The 14,445-nt window shown below is 48.3% G+C and overlaps 1 long non-coding RNA gene across 1 annotated transcript; it reads left to right on the top strand.

Annotated features, from left to right (window-relative positions):
* The first annotated feature begins 7,613 nt into the window (after nt 1-7,613).
* Nucleotides 7,614-9,929, top strand: LOC146895465 (uncharacterized). The gene is made up of 2 exons (XR_014997332.2): nt 7,614-7,743; nt 8,280-9,929. It is a non-coding gene; the product is annotated as an uncharacterized LOC146895465 (long non-coding RNA).
* The last annotated feature ends 4,516 nt before the right edge of the window (nt 9,930-14,445 follow it).

Below are 14,445 nucleotides of genomic sequence, written 5' to 3'. Positions count from 1 at the left end.
AGATAATAAAAGCTGAGACAATAACAGCAACAGTTGGTTTTTAAAGGAAACTGAAACAAGTCCTTTCGAGAGGCCTATTATAATGAAAGGGCCTCAAAGCTGGCTGGGCCTCGAGGGCTTAGACAGAATCGATACAATGTATGCAGCTCTGAACCTGATGGAGCCTTAGAGGGAATGAGAAGGTTCCCTTTGGAGCCTGGAGAGGAGCATCACTAAAACTGGGAATAAGAGAAAGGTGTGTGTGTGTGTGTGTGTGTGTGTGTGTGTGTGTGTGTGTGTGTGTAGGACTGCAGAGGAATCTCTTTAGAAAATAACATTGAGAGTCATCTTTCCCAGCAAGTCCCCCTGAGGAGTGACCAAATTCCCAGAACAAAGGAAGGATCCTTCTCTATAACCTTTCAGGAGCAGCAGAATGGTTAGAAGCATGTGATTTATTTTAGCTCAGGACAGTGAACGTGACAAAAGTCACAGAGGAGCAAGGTACCATAAATTAGGAGCTGCCAAGTCACAGTCCCGACTGATTCTGAACTCTACCCCAGAGCAAGCTGCTGAAGGCATATCTGACTCAGGCTATGGGTTAAGGTCTAAAGGTGCAGGCCTATATCCTAACACTCCTCAGTGCCACAAAAAAAAAAAACTCTCAAATCAAACTATCCAGCCGAGGACAGTAGCACACACCTGTAGTCTTAGTACTTAGAAGACAGAGGCAGGAGGATAGATAATTCAAGGCCAGCCAGGGCTACATAGCAAGACTCTGTCTCAAAAAATTAAGAACAATGGTCATGATGACAGATACTTTTAATCCCAGCACTCAGGTGACAGAGGCAAGCAGATGTCTATGAGTTCAAGGCCAACCATCTCTACACATCAAGTTCAGTGGTAGAGTGCTTGGCTAGAATCCACCAGAGTGGGAAAGGGGCATCACTTATAGTGAGCATGCTTGTCTAGCATGTACAAGTCCCAATGTCCAGTTCCAATCCCTGTACTGTAAATAATAATATCATTTAAAAATGTAATCAGGTTCCGGGTGGTGTTCTGCTGTGGGGGAGGGGAAGTGGAGGAAAGGGGACTGTGGGCTCCTCTGAAGCTTCGGTTCCCGATGGAAGGATGGGAACCCCTGAAATGGATCAGACTTCTAGGCTCCTTCTAGCAAAACGCATCTTATCAAGCAGATAGAACAAACCTTTCTTGGCTCCTTCCTGGTCCCTAACAGGCTCTGATCTTTTCCCATTCTGTAGGCCGCCATTTTGTCTTGTTGGCATATATCAAAGAATGCACACTCACACCACAAGGACATTTGCTCAGCTATGTTCATAGTAGCCAGAGCCTAGAAACAACCTAGCTGCCCCTCATCTGAAGGATGCTCAGTGGTAAAAAACAATGTCATCTTGAAATTTGCAGGCAAATGGGCAGTACTAGAAAAAGCCATCCTGAGTGAGGGAACCCAGACCCAGAAAGACAAAAATAATATGTACTCACTCTTAAGTAATTAATAGCCATAAAGCAAAGGACCACCAGCCTACAGCCCACAACCCCAGAGAATCTAGGTAACAACGAGGACCCTAAAACAGACAGACATGGATTTGCCTAGGAAGGGAAAAGAAAAAGAGACAAGAATTCCTGAGTAAGTTGGGACCATGGAGGGCAAGGGGGAGGCTAAGAGGGTAGGGAGGAGGGTGAAAAGGGAATGGAGAAAAATGTATAGCACATCCTATCCAAACAGTTAAAATGTGAAGGATTTAATAAAAAAATAAAAATAAAAGAAGTTAAAACTACTCAGTCTAGTTCTGTGAAGTATATATCTTAATTCAGTTTCCACATAGGGAAAGACTTGGTTCAATTGATAAATACCTACAAGCTATGAGATTAGTTTGGCATTTTCCTAATATAGCTTCATATATGTGTCTTGGAGTTTTAGTCAGAATTGAATTACAAAGTAATAGATGTAAAGTTTTTGAGTTTGTAAGCATCACTAAAGTCCTGTTAACTCTGTCAGTCACTTTGAGAGTAACCAAATTTGTATATGTGTATGTTTGCATTTATGGTGTATACAGGAATGCACGAATTCTTCTCCAATGAATGTTTTTAATCTTTTAAACAAATGTAATCAGCAGCCAGGTGGTGTTGCACCCCTCTAATCCCAGAACTCGTGAGGTAGAGGCAGGTGGATCTCTATGAATTCAAGGCTGGCCTGGTCTACAGAGTGAGTTCCAGGACAGCCAAGGCTACACAGAGAAACCCTATCTTGGGGGGAAAAAAAGAAAAGAAAAGAAAAAAAAAGAAAGAAAAAAAATATAATCAGTGAATTGACCCCACTCCCTAATAATATCTAGTCCTAAGAAAAGTACCCTTACCTAAATTCTCCCCAAATCACCATCCAGAAGCCCAAACCCCTTGACAATCCTTCCTGAACTCTCTTACTGAAAACAGCCTTAATCCCGATGCTCAGCCACGGATGTGGGGTGTGCACTTGGTGGTTTTCACAGCTGTTAGGGCTCTTTTTTTGTTTTGTTTTGTTTTGTTTTTTTGTTGTGGTTTTGGTTTTTGAGACAGGGTTTCTCTGTGTAACAGTCCTGACTGTCCTGGAACTTGATTTGTAGACCAGGCTGGCCTCAAACTCACAAAGATCTGCCTGCTTCTGCCTCCCGAGTGCTGTAATTACACGCGTGCGCCACCACCCAGCTCTTCCTCCTCCTCTTCTTTAATGCTGCTCGGATCGAATAGTACAAAGACTAACGTCCAATGTCCATGGGAAAGCTGCTTGGGTCAGAGTAACACAGACTCAAATCCAGTTGTCTGCCCCATGATCTTTGAGGGCCTGAGTTGTGACGGGCGTCATGGCAGATGGGATGAGATCCTGGATGGTTTGTTGTTGGGAGCTGTGAAACCCCCACCCCCCGCGCGCCCCCAGATCCTGAATTTCTTGTAAACAACTTGTGATGCTTGCAGCTGCTCTGAGCAGAGACCCTCAGGAGTTCCCGATGGCAGGGGAGGGTTTCTGGTGGGTTTGGCTGGGGCGTGGCTATCAGTTAAGCATCCCTATATAAGCTGCCCTGGAACACAATAACGGGGGTATTCTCGGGGAATTCAAGGATGACCCGTGTCTCTGTCTGTGTGTCTTTGTGTGTTTAAATCTTCAGGCCCTTGCCCGGGGCTTGCAAATGGTCCTGTTATGCAGGCGCTGTAATACAGGAGTAGTGCTGTACTGTCCGTAGTACAGGCAGGCGGGACAGTCTGCTTACAAGGTGTCTCCTCAAGGCTGAAGCCAGATTTGAGATTCTGGTCCTTGGTGTGAGCCCACCTTTTTTCACCTCTGATTCTCCCCACAGGGTTTGAAACCAGACCACATACTGCCACCAGAGGGTGACAAAGTGCCACCAGGCCACACTGGCCCTGGACATCCAACCACAATGCTGCTTTGTCTTCCTGACAGGAAACAGAGACCTGGATCCCAGGGCATAAGGTCTACACCCCAGGAGACCAAGGCCTGTTGGTGCACACTTGTAATCCCAGCACTTGGGAAGTAGAGGCAGAGGGATCAGGAATTGAAGGCCAACCTCAGCTACAAAGTGAGCTTCATACCAGAATGGACTACAAAGACCCTGTCTCAAAAACAAAAGGCTGTGGAGTAGAGGGAATCGTATTCAGGCCTGGAAGGGAGGCTCATGGTGGAGGTGCCTGGCGATGAACAGTTCACATGTGCTTGACTACAAGGTTCCTATGTCTCCAGGCACTCCCTCCCTTCCAGGGCTTTCCATTCTGGGGCCTGCCCAGCTATGACAGGTTCTATAAGAAGTATCAGTGATGGCTGTTACCGAGTGGGGAATATGCCATGCCATCTAGAGAGACGTGAGATATGCGCTGGATACCAAAACCGGAAGAGGTAGCTTTGGAACAATCAATGGAAAAAGTTGTGGTTGGTTTGTCTTATTCTTTTTGTTTTGTTTCTGTTTTTGTATTTTTGAAACAGGGTTGCTCTGTGTAGTCCTGGCTGTCCTAGAAGTTACTCTGTAGACCAGACTGGCCTCAAACTCAGAGATCCAACTGTTGCCCCTTCCTCTGCTGGGATTAAAGGCATGCAACACCACCACCCAGCAAGAAAAATTTTTTCTTTTTGGTTTTCTGAGACAAAGTTTCTTTATATAACAGTCCTGGCTGTCCTGGATCTTGCTCTGTAGACCAGGCTGGCCTCAGACTCACAGAGATCCGCCTGCCTCTGCCTCCTGAGTGCTGGGACTAAAGGTGTGTGCCACCACTGCCCGGCAGGAAAAAGCATTTAAAACTGACTAGGTACTGGGCTGTAGAGATTCATGGTGGTTAGATCATGGTTCCCAGCACCACATGGTAGCTCACAACTGTAACTCCAGCTCCAGGGGATCTGGTTCCTTAAGCAAAAAAAAATTATTTTAAAAAAAAGTGTGTGAGTGTTGTTTCTACATGTATGTGTGAACATAATATGTTGTTCCTACATGTATGTGTGTGCATAATGGTTTGAAAAGAGGTCGGAAGAAGGTGTTGGAAGCCTTGGAATTGGAGTGACAGATACTTGTGAGCCATCAAGTGGGTGCTGGGAATTGAACCCAGGTCCTGTGCGACAATGCTTTACACTGCTGAGCCATCTTTCCAGCCCCCTGACTTCCTCTTCTGGCCTTGGAAGGTACAAGGCATGCACATGGTATGCAGATGGACATGTATGCAGACAAAAACATCTGTAGATACTTAAAAAATGCTTTCTGGACCAGCAAAAGGCACAGAGAGTAAAGGTGCGTGCCGCCAAGCCTGAGGGCCCGAGTCTCACACGTGGGCTCTTTCTTAGCCCCTCCCCCCGAAGGGGGGCTTTTTTATTTTTAGATCCAAGGCTTCACATAGCTCAAGCTGTTCTGGAACACCCTGTGTAGCCAAAGATGACCTTGAACTCCCAATCCTCTTGCCTTCTACCGCCAAAGTACTGGGACAGCAAGCATGAGCTACCAGCCTGGTCCGTGCCTACCTGTGACTGCACGGGGCCCTGTGCGTGCCTGGCGAGCACTCTGTCACCTGTGCTGCAGTCCCAGTTCCCTTGTCCAACCGTCTCAGCTTCATGCAGGTCTCTCCCCGGATAGGGCAAACTGCGGAAAGCAGAAGTTTACGTGCTGTTGGAGCACTGGGAGATGGGGCCAGGGTGGGGCATCTTCTCTGTTCTATTGTTGGAGCTATGAGGGCACGTGTGTGTGTGTGTGTGTGTGTGTGTGTGTGTGTGTGTGTGTGTGTGTTTCTTTGTGTGTATTTCTTTTTTATTTTTGTTAGTACCAGGGGTTGAATCCAGAACCTAACACTTGTTATTCAAGAGCTCTACCACTGAGCCACACCCCAGCCCCTCACTGGGGGATTCTAGGCAGGTGCTCTACCACTGAGTCACACCCCAGCCCCTCACTGGGCGATTCTAGGCAGGGACTCTACCACTGAGTCACACCCCAGCCCCTCACTGGGGGATTCTAGGCAGGGGCTCTACCACTGAGTCACACCCCAGCCCCTCACTGGGCGATTCTAGGCAGGGGCTCTACCACTGAGTTACACTCCAGCCCCTCACTGGGGGATAGATTTCGGTAGGGGCAGGTGTAGCTCAGTGGTAGAGCCCTAGAACCCTCCAGTGAGAAACTGGGGTGTGGCTCAGTGGTAGAGCCCTTGCCTAAAGTCCCCAGGTATGGGGCTGGCAGCATGGCTCAGAGGTAGAGCACTTGTATACCACATGCCAGGCCCTGGGTTTCATTCCCAGCACTGCAAAGAAAACAGGAGGAGAATGGGCAAAACAGACCCTAGTGCCTGATAAAGATTCAGATCATAGATTTATATGTGAACCACGTGGACGAACCACCTCGTGTGCCCTCTCCTCTATTGCTCTCTGGCAGGCATATTCTGACCTGACGTGACATCAGGATACCGCCTGGCAGTTCATTGCCGTAGCCTTTTGTCTTCTTAGCTGCGATGGTTTCTCAGCCTCTCTCTGACTGTGATGTCTTGGACAGCATTGAGCAATGCTGGCCCAGAGGTTTGCAGTGCGTCCCTAGGGGTCTGTCTGAATGCTTTCGTTTCATTAGACTCTAGCACATTTGACGTTTTCATCCACGGCTGTCATTATTCCATCGGAGTCCAGATTGTTGCAGTTTTGGCTGGTAGGAGCCTTTCAAACAGCACCCTTAAAAAACAAACAAGCAAAAAAGCTGGACGGTGGAGGCGCACGCCTTTAATCACAACGCTTGGGAGACAGAGGCAAGCGGATCTCTGTTAAATTCAAAGCCACCCTGGTCTACAGAGAGAATTCCAGGAGAGCCAAGGCTATATGGAGAGACCCTGTCTCACAAAACAAAATACTAAACCAAACTAAACCAACAACAAAGAACACCTTTAAGAAAGGAGGAGCCAGCAAGAGAGTTTAATGGGTAAAGGACTTAGTGCCAAAACTGTTAAACTAAGCTTGATCCCAGGCTTCATACTGTGGGAGAAGTGACCGGACTTCTAAAAGTTGTCTCCTAGTGCAGTGACACTCCCCCCCACACGCATGCACATTAAATGTAATTTTAAAAATTAAAAAAAAAAAGAGCCAAATGGTAGTGGCACACGCCTTTAATCCCAGCACTCCGGAGGCAGAGGAGGCAGGCAGATCTCTGTTAGTTCAAGGCCAGCCTGGTCTACATAATGAGTTCCAGGACTGTTTTCATAGCTACTAGGAAACCCTGTCTCGAAGAAAAAGAAAAGAAATGAAGAACAGTGTCAGGAGTGGCACGTTATTATAATCCCAGCCCTGGAAAGACCAAAACAGGAAGATCAGCAGTTCAAAACCAGCCTCAGCTATGTGAAACCTCCTCTCAAAGGCAAGCAAGCTGCACAAGGTGACATGGCACAAGCCTTTAATTCCATCACTGAAGAGGTAGAGGTAGGCATAGCTCTGTGAGTTTGAGGCCAGCCTGGTCTCCAAAGTGAGTTCCAGGACAGCTAAGGGTACATCGTGAGACCTTGTCTTAAAAAAGCAAAAACAAAACCAAAAATCCCAAGAACCACCCCCAAACAAACAAACACCCAGCCAAATAAATAAGAGGCTGGAGACGTAGCTCAGCCGATAATGTACTGGTCTAGTATGCGTAGGGTCCTGGTTTCAACTCCCCAGACATGTGCTTGCAGCTATAATCCAAGCACTTGGGATGCATTGGCAGAAGGATCAGTAGTTTAAGATCATTGTGCAGCATAGGAAGTTGACGGCCAATCTATATGACACTCTATAGCAAAGAGAGAGAGGATAGGAGGAGGAAGAAGGGTTCATTTGACTTCATAGTTGAGAGGTTGGGAGGTCGAGAAGCCCCAACTGATGATGGCTTTCATGTTGACCACACCCCAAGGTGGACACAATGTAACAAGATGTGGGGAATTTGTGTCCTCTGTCATTGTTTTTCAAATGTGGCTCAGGCTGGCCTGGAACTCGGGACACTATTGTCTCAGCCTCTTAAGTGCTGGGGTTCGCCTGCGGTTCAGACTCATTCTGAGAGTGTCCACAGGACCCACAGATTTGCCTGCTGGGGAGACAAACAGCTCCTTTTAGATTCGGGCTGTTTGTTATTTACATAAGGGCAGAAGGGAGACCTGCAACAGGAGGGTGAACAGGAAGATGGAAAATCTGCACAAGGGGCCAGGCCTGTAAGGCTGGCACTGGGGAGGAAGAACAGAAGCTCACAAGTTCAAGGTCATCCCCAGAGATGTAGTGAGGTAAAGGTCAGTCTAAGCAACGTGGGACATTGTGTCAAAATGAGATGAGGTGTGTGTGTGTGTGTGTGTGTGTGTGCGCACACACACACATGCGTTGAGTGTGTGGGTGGATGAAAGAGAGAGAGACAGGGACAGAGAGAGAGACAGAGAGACAGAGAGATAAAGAGGGGGGAGGGAAGGAGGGATAGAAGAAGGGAATTCTAAGGAGGAGGGTTAGTATGGGAGTTGGCTGTAGACTTCCTGGAAGAAAGGAGAACCCTGGGAGGTTTTCTGCCTTCTGGAAAAGTCAGGGTTCTCGACCTGCCATCTTTAAACTCCATCTGCAAAGGGCATCGTAGAGGCCAGCACGGTGGCCAGGGCGTATCCGGGGAACCACTTACTTTACAAGGGCTAAGACTTTTCTTCACTTCTCCTTCCTGGCTGCAGTAGGGGCAGAAAGGAGGGTGCATGAGGAGGTGTGAGATGGTACCTCGATTGCTTCCTTGGTCCTGCTAAACAGTAGAGCTGACTCCCTTCCTCACTTGACTTCATCCATCCTTTAGGGACACCATGCTAGGTCTTTCTGAGGAACTTCTGGTGATGGGACCCACAGAGAATTCTCAAGAGAGCCTCTTCTAATGCAGCTCTTCCTATGAAGTTCGCCGGCGACCTTGGCTTTCTCAGACACGCGACAGAGAGCAGTCCTCTTCCTTGGCTACAGGAGTGTGTCTTGCTCTCCAACACAGCACAGGAGCTCTGCCTGCCATACTGAAGTAGCTCAGCCTGACCACAGTCTTTCTTCTTCTGCTGCGAGTGCTCATCTGTCTGTTGTATGGCGTTGGATATGGAGCGCAGTGGCTTATACACGGTAGGCAGGGCTCTTAAGGAAAGTCACAACCACAGCAGCTCCCTGGGGGATTCTAGGCAGATGCTCTACCACTGATTACACCCCAGCCCCTCACTGGGGGATTCTAGGCAGGTGCTCTACCACTGAGCCACACCCCAGCCCCTCACTGGGGGATTCTAGGCAGCTGCTCTACCACTGACCACACCCCAGCCCCTCACTGGGGGATTCTAGGCAGCTGCTCTACCACTGACCACACCCCAGCCCCTCACTGGGGGATTCTAGGCAGGGGCTCTACCACTGAACCACACATACCCCAGACCCTCACTGGGGGTTCCATGCAGGCGCTCTACTGCTGAGATACATGCCTAGCCTTTGCCTTCTTTCACTCTCTTATGTACTAAAGCAAATGGGGTGGTTGCTGGGGATGCCAGATCAGCCTAGATCCTTCCTGGTAAGTCCTACACTTGTTGATTGGCTCTGTAACTTGTTATGGTAAAGTATTTTTCTCTCCATTTTCGTTTCTGCCTTCTTTGAGACAAGATCTTGATATATATATAGCTCAGGCTAGCCTGGAACATGAGATCCTTTAGTCTAGCCTCATGAGTACTGATTGGCCCAATGCGTGCATTTTAAACTATCTTCTTGACTGTATCATTAATGTTGAAAAAAATCCTTTGTCTCCCTTATCTTTGTTCCCAACTAGCCCTTTGTTGTTTGCTTATTTGAGAGCAGTTCTCATCGAGTTCAGGCTGGCCTCAAACTCACTACGTAGCTGAGGATGACCTTAACTCCTTCCAAACCCCTGACGCTGAGATTTCCTGCCTCAGCCTTTCCACAGCAGGTGGGGCTGCAGTGTCTAATGGTTCCTACTTTCCACGTTAGTCACAGAAAAGGGTGCAGTAAGGATGACTCAGGAGTTAAGAGCTCTTGCTGCTCAGTCACGAGGACCTGAGTTCAGATCCTGCCATGTGCATCTCATGACTCACACATTCTTACAACCCTAGCGCCAAGTGGTCTGTTATGTTAGTCTCCTCTGGCCTCTGCTGTCACCTGAAGATGCTTAGAGACATACATTTACACAGACACAAGCACCCATGTGTACACACATACATAAATAAAATGAAATCATGAGAAGAGTCAAGTCAGGCCCAGCATTTGAAAGACCGTGTCAGGAGGATCTCTGTGAGTTTAAGGCTAACCTGGTCTTGGGGAGAGAGAGAGAGACAGACAGACAGACAGAGACAGACACAGAGAGAGACAGAGAGAGTAACTTTTGTTATAGCATTATGCTAGCTTTTCTATTTTTATTATTAATTACTGCTTATCTTTCATTGTGCCTAATTAAAATTTTATTACATTTAATTTATTTACTTTGTGTGCATCTGTGTGTGAGGGAAGGGTGCCCTTTTGCCGCAGGAAATCTGTAGAGGACAAAGGATAAAAGGAGTGAGTTCTCCCCTTCATCATATGGGTCCCAGGAGTAGAACTCAGGTCGCTGGGTTTGGCAGCAAGCACCTTTACCCACTGAGTCATCCTGTCGGCCCTCATTATCCATGATTTGTGAGTTAAACTTTATCATATGTATGAAGAGGAAAAGTGTGCTATATCAAGGTTCAGGAGGTTTTTTCAGGCATTGACCAGGGTTCTAGGCATATGTCCTCAGAGACAGAGAAGGACAGTACATCCAGTGACATTAATGACATTCGTGATGTTGTGTAACTGTCCCCACTGGCCATTCCAAAACCCTTCCATCTCTCCAGGCAGGAGCCCAGGAACCATTAAGCAATAACTACCTCCCCCAGAGCCTCATAACCTCTCACCGATTTTCTTTTCCTTTCATTTGTTTGCTTTTTTATGTATAAAAATCACTTCATTGTAAAGAGCTAGAAAATAAAATATATCACGCAGCTTGGTTAACATAGCTGCCTAAACAGATTCTGGCCCGGACCCAAAGTCTACACATCTCATTGAACTTCTGTGCAGTTAGGACAGCCCTTCTGCAGCTGGGTGTAGTGGCTAACCTACCACCAGATCATGGAGGCAGATGCAGGCTGATCTCTGTGAGCTCCAGGCCAGTCAGAGCTACACAGTGAGACTGACTGTCTCAAAACAAAAGAGCCATTCCAAAGCCATGGAGCTGCACACTGGACACCAATGGCCACCCTTAATGCCTTTATCCAGCACACACAAAATCCCGAGAAACCCCATAACAGAATGAAAACCAGAAGAGCGATTAACTGTCTGCCCTCTTTCATGGCTCATGAGTCCTCCCTCGGTGACCCATCCCTTTTCTACCTGATCCCACTCTCTCATTCGCCTTACTGTGTGTTATTCTCTACTCACACGTGTGCTTGTTCATGTGGACCCATGACAGGCTAGGACACATATATGAGGGAGGACATGCATGTCTTTTTTTTCTTTCCGGTTTTGGGTGTCCTCACTTAATATTATACACTCTAAATTCATCCATTTTTTTTAGAGATGAGTCATATTCCCACATTTCATGTGCGTCAGGTGGTCATAGAAAGTCTCCTGTTGATGAGCACCTGGCTGGGTTCCGTTCTTTGCTACACAGCAACAGTGAGCATGGGGTTGCAGGGGTCTCTGTGGACAGCTCTGAGGTTCTCTGGGGACATGCCCAAGAGTGAAATAGCTGGGTCATATGGTAGTTCCATTTTTAATCTCCTGAGGCATCTCCAAACTGATTTCCACAATGGCTGATGAATTTGCACCCTTGTCAGCGGTGAGTAAGGGTTCCTCTTTCTCCACATCCTCTCTAACATTTGCTGTCAGAGTTTTGATCGTAGTCATTCTGACTGGAGTGAGGTAGTATCTCAAGCTAGTGTGAATTTGCATTTAAAAATAGTTATTGGGTCTGATGGGGGTGGAGCATGCTTTTAATTCCAGCACTCAGGAGGCAGAAGCAGGTGGATTTCTGTCAATTTGAGGCCTGTTTTTGCTGCGGGAGCACCGTCCGCTCCTTCAGCCAATAGCCACAGAAGTGCTTGCTGCTCTGATATTTCAGCGGCTATTGGCTGAAGGAGCAGAAGGCGCTTCCACAGCAAGTTTTATCTACTGAGTGAGTTCCAGGACAGCCAGAGCTACACAGAGAAACCCTGTCTCAAAAAAACACCAAAAATTTATTGGTCATTTGTGTTTTCTTTTTTGCAGGAGACAGTTCTTTTTGTTTGATTGTTTAACTTAGGGTCTCCTGTATCCCATGGTCTCCAGTTGCTGTGTGGCCAAGGATGTCTTTGAACTTCTGATTCTTTAGTCTCCATTTCCCAACCAAGTGCTGGAATCTCAGGCTGGTGTCACCCTGACAGAGCCCCCCCCCCGCTTCTTAAAAACGTCAATTCATTTTATGTGTATTTTGCCTGGTATATGTCTATGTACCATGTGCATGCAGTGCCTGAGGAGACCAGAAGAGGGCATCAGGTCCTCCAGAATGGGAATTACACATGGTTGTGAGCTAACATTGCGGGGTGCTGGGAATCAAACCTGGGTCTTCTGGGAAAACAACCAGTGCTCTTGAGCACTTGGCATCTCTCCAGCAACCTCATTTGTTTTTTTTGAGACAGCATCTAGATAAGTAGCCCAGGCTGGCCTTGATCTTTTTGGCTCCTGAGTGTTTCAATTACAAGCATGCCTTTATCATTCTTTCTCTCCCTTCCTTCTCTCTCTCTCTCTCTCTCTCTCTCTCTCTCTCTCTCCCTCCCTCCCTCCCTCCCTCCCTCCCTCCCTCTCACTCTTGCTGTCTCTTGCTCACTCAACTCTCCCCTTTCTGTGATATATCTAAGGTAGCTCCAGCCTGGCCTCAAACTCACTATGTAGCTGAGGTTAACCCTGAACTTCTGCTCTTCCTCCCCCGGTTCCGAGTATTGAGATTGACTTCAGTTCTGAGTGCTGAGATTACAGGCATCTGCCACCACATCCAGTGTACATGGTGCTAAGGCTTAGTTTGTGGTAGGCAAAGCCCTTTACCAACTGAACTACATCCCTAGACATCAGCTCCCATTTCTAATTGGCACAGACCTTCTGATTGCCTTCTCTTCCAAACCAAACTCTCTGGCCTGGCATTCAGAGCCCTCTCCACCTGCTGCCCCTTGAACCCGCAGCCCCCACCTCCCAGCCCCAGTACCATTAGGCTGAGCACATGTGGTCCCAGGGCTCAGCTCAGCCCTCTGTGGTTGACCACCAAGCTGCAATGGCTCGGTCTGGCTGTCTGCCCGGCTATCCCATGAGCCTTTCCTGGCACACAGCCAAAGATCTGAAATGTTCATTGAGGGACAAGCGAAGACACCTTTGAGATGGTACTGCCAGCTGTGCCACTGCTGTTTCCTCTGAAAGCAGCACTGTGAGTGACGGACCTGTGAGGGTCTGTCTTGCCTTGGTGACACGCTACATTACAGTCCTTTACTGCTTGTCCTGTTCCTGCTGTGACCTTGGGGAGAGCTGAGGACCACATGTGGTCTCCTGGATCCAGTTTAACCTAAGGACACCACAGGGGGCTGCAGAGATGCAGAGACCTTCCAGTTCTTGAGGAGGATCTGAGTTTAGTTCCCAGCACAGGGGATTTGACGCCATCTTCCGGTCCTGGGTATATGAACATGCCCCCCTTCACATACACTTAAATAAAAATAAATCTTGGAGGGGGCTGGAGAGATGGCTCAGTGATTAAGAGCATTGCCTGCTCTTCCAAAGGTCCTGAGTTCAATTCCCGGCAACCACATGGTGGCTCACAACCATCTGTAATGAGGTCTGGTGCCCTCTTCTGACCTGCAGACATACACACAGACAGAATATTGTATACATAATAAATAAATAAATAAAAATAAATCTTGGAGAAAAAGAAGGTCATAAGAAAAAGAGCCCAACTTGTGCCTTCCTCATCATCACCTTTTTGCAGGGCTGGGGCACATGGTAGTGCTCTACTGAGCCACACTCCAGCCCCTCACTGGGGGATTCTAGGCAGGTGCTCTCCCACTGAGCCACACCCCAGCCCCTCACTGGGGGATTCTAGGCAGGTGCTCTATCACTGAGCCACACCCCAGCCCCTCACTGGGGGATTCTAGGCAGGTGCTCTACCACTGAGACACACCCCAGCCCCTCACTGGGAGACTCTAGGCAGGTGCTCTACCACTGAGCCACACCCCAGCCCCTCACTGGGAGACTCTAGGCAGGTGCTCTACCACTGAGCCACACCCCAGCCCCTCACTAGGAGACTCTAGGCAGGTGCTCTCCCACTGAGCCACACCCCAGCCCCTCACTGGGGGATTCTAGGCAGGGGCTCTCCCACTGAGCTATATCCCTAGTCTTCTACTGTTGTATTTAAGGTGGGCACCCTCTTTCACTCTTATATTCTAGGTCTCAGTTCCGGAAAGATGACAGTTCTCCATACATTTGCTCTAGACCCCGTCTTCTCTCAAGGCAGGATGGAGACTTGCAGTTGCCTTAGCGCCATAGGGCTCCAGCCACAGCCAAATGGTGGCGCTGAAAGTCGACTCAGCATTGTGGTTGCCTTTCCTGCCTGGGCTTAGCAGTATGCTCTGTCATTTCCTGGCAGCTGCACCAGCAAAGCCCTTGGAGCCACCCCAGGGTACTCACGCACCCCTTATGGGGAAGCAGCTGTGGGTGCCTCAGCTTCCACTCTGGAGTCTTTCGCCATTTGAGATCTGTGATGGACATGGCTGGCTCAGGCCCTGCAAGGTTGTGGGTCTGATTGGGGAAGGAGCGATAAAGCCTCGGCTCTGTAGGACGAGGGTCTTTCTCTGACGTGGCTGTGTGAGCAAGCTGGTGTGTCAGCTGTGGCTTTGCCTGTGAGGAGACCTTGTAGGTCATTATAGGCCATTTCTCAATCATCTGCATCAGAGCTGGGGCAC

Source organism: Myodes glareolus, chromosome 2 (genome assembly GCF_982192425.1).
Source record: "Myodes glareolus chromosome 2, mMyoGla1.1, whole genome shotgun sequence".
NCBI classification, from domain to species: Eukaryota; Metazoa; Chordata; class Mammalia; order Rodentia; family Cricetidae; genus Myodes; species Myodes glareolus.
Note: the sequence above shows the minus strand (reverse complement) of the source record. Positions and strands in the feature narration are given on the sequence as shown.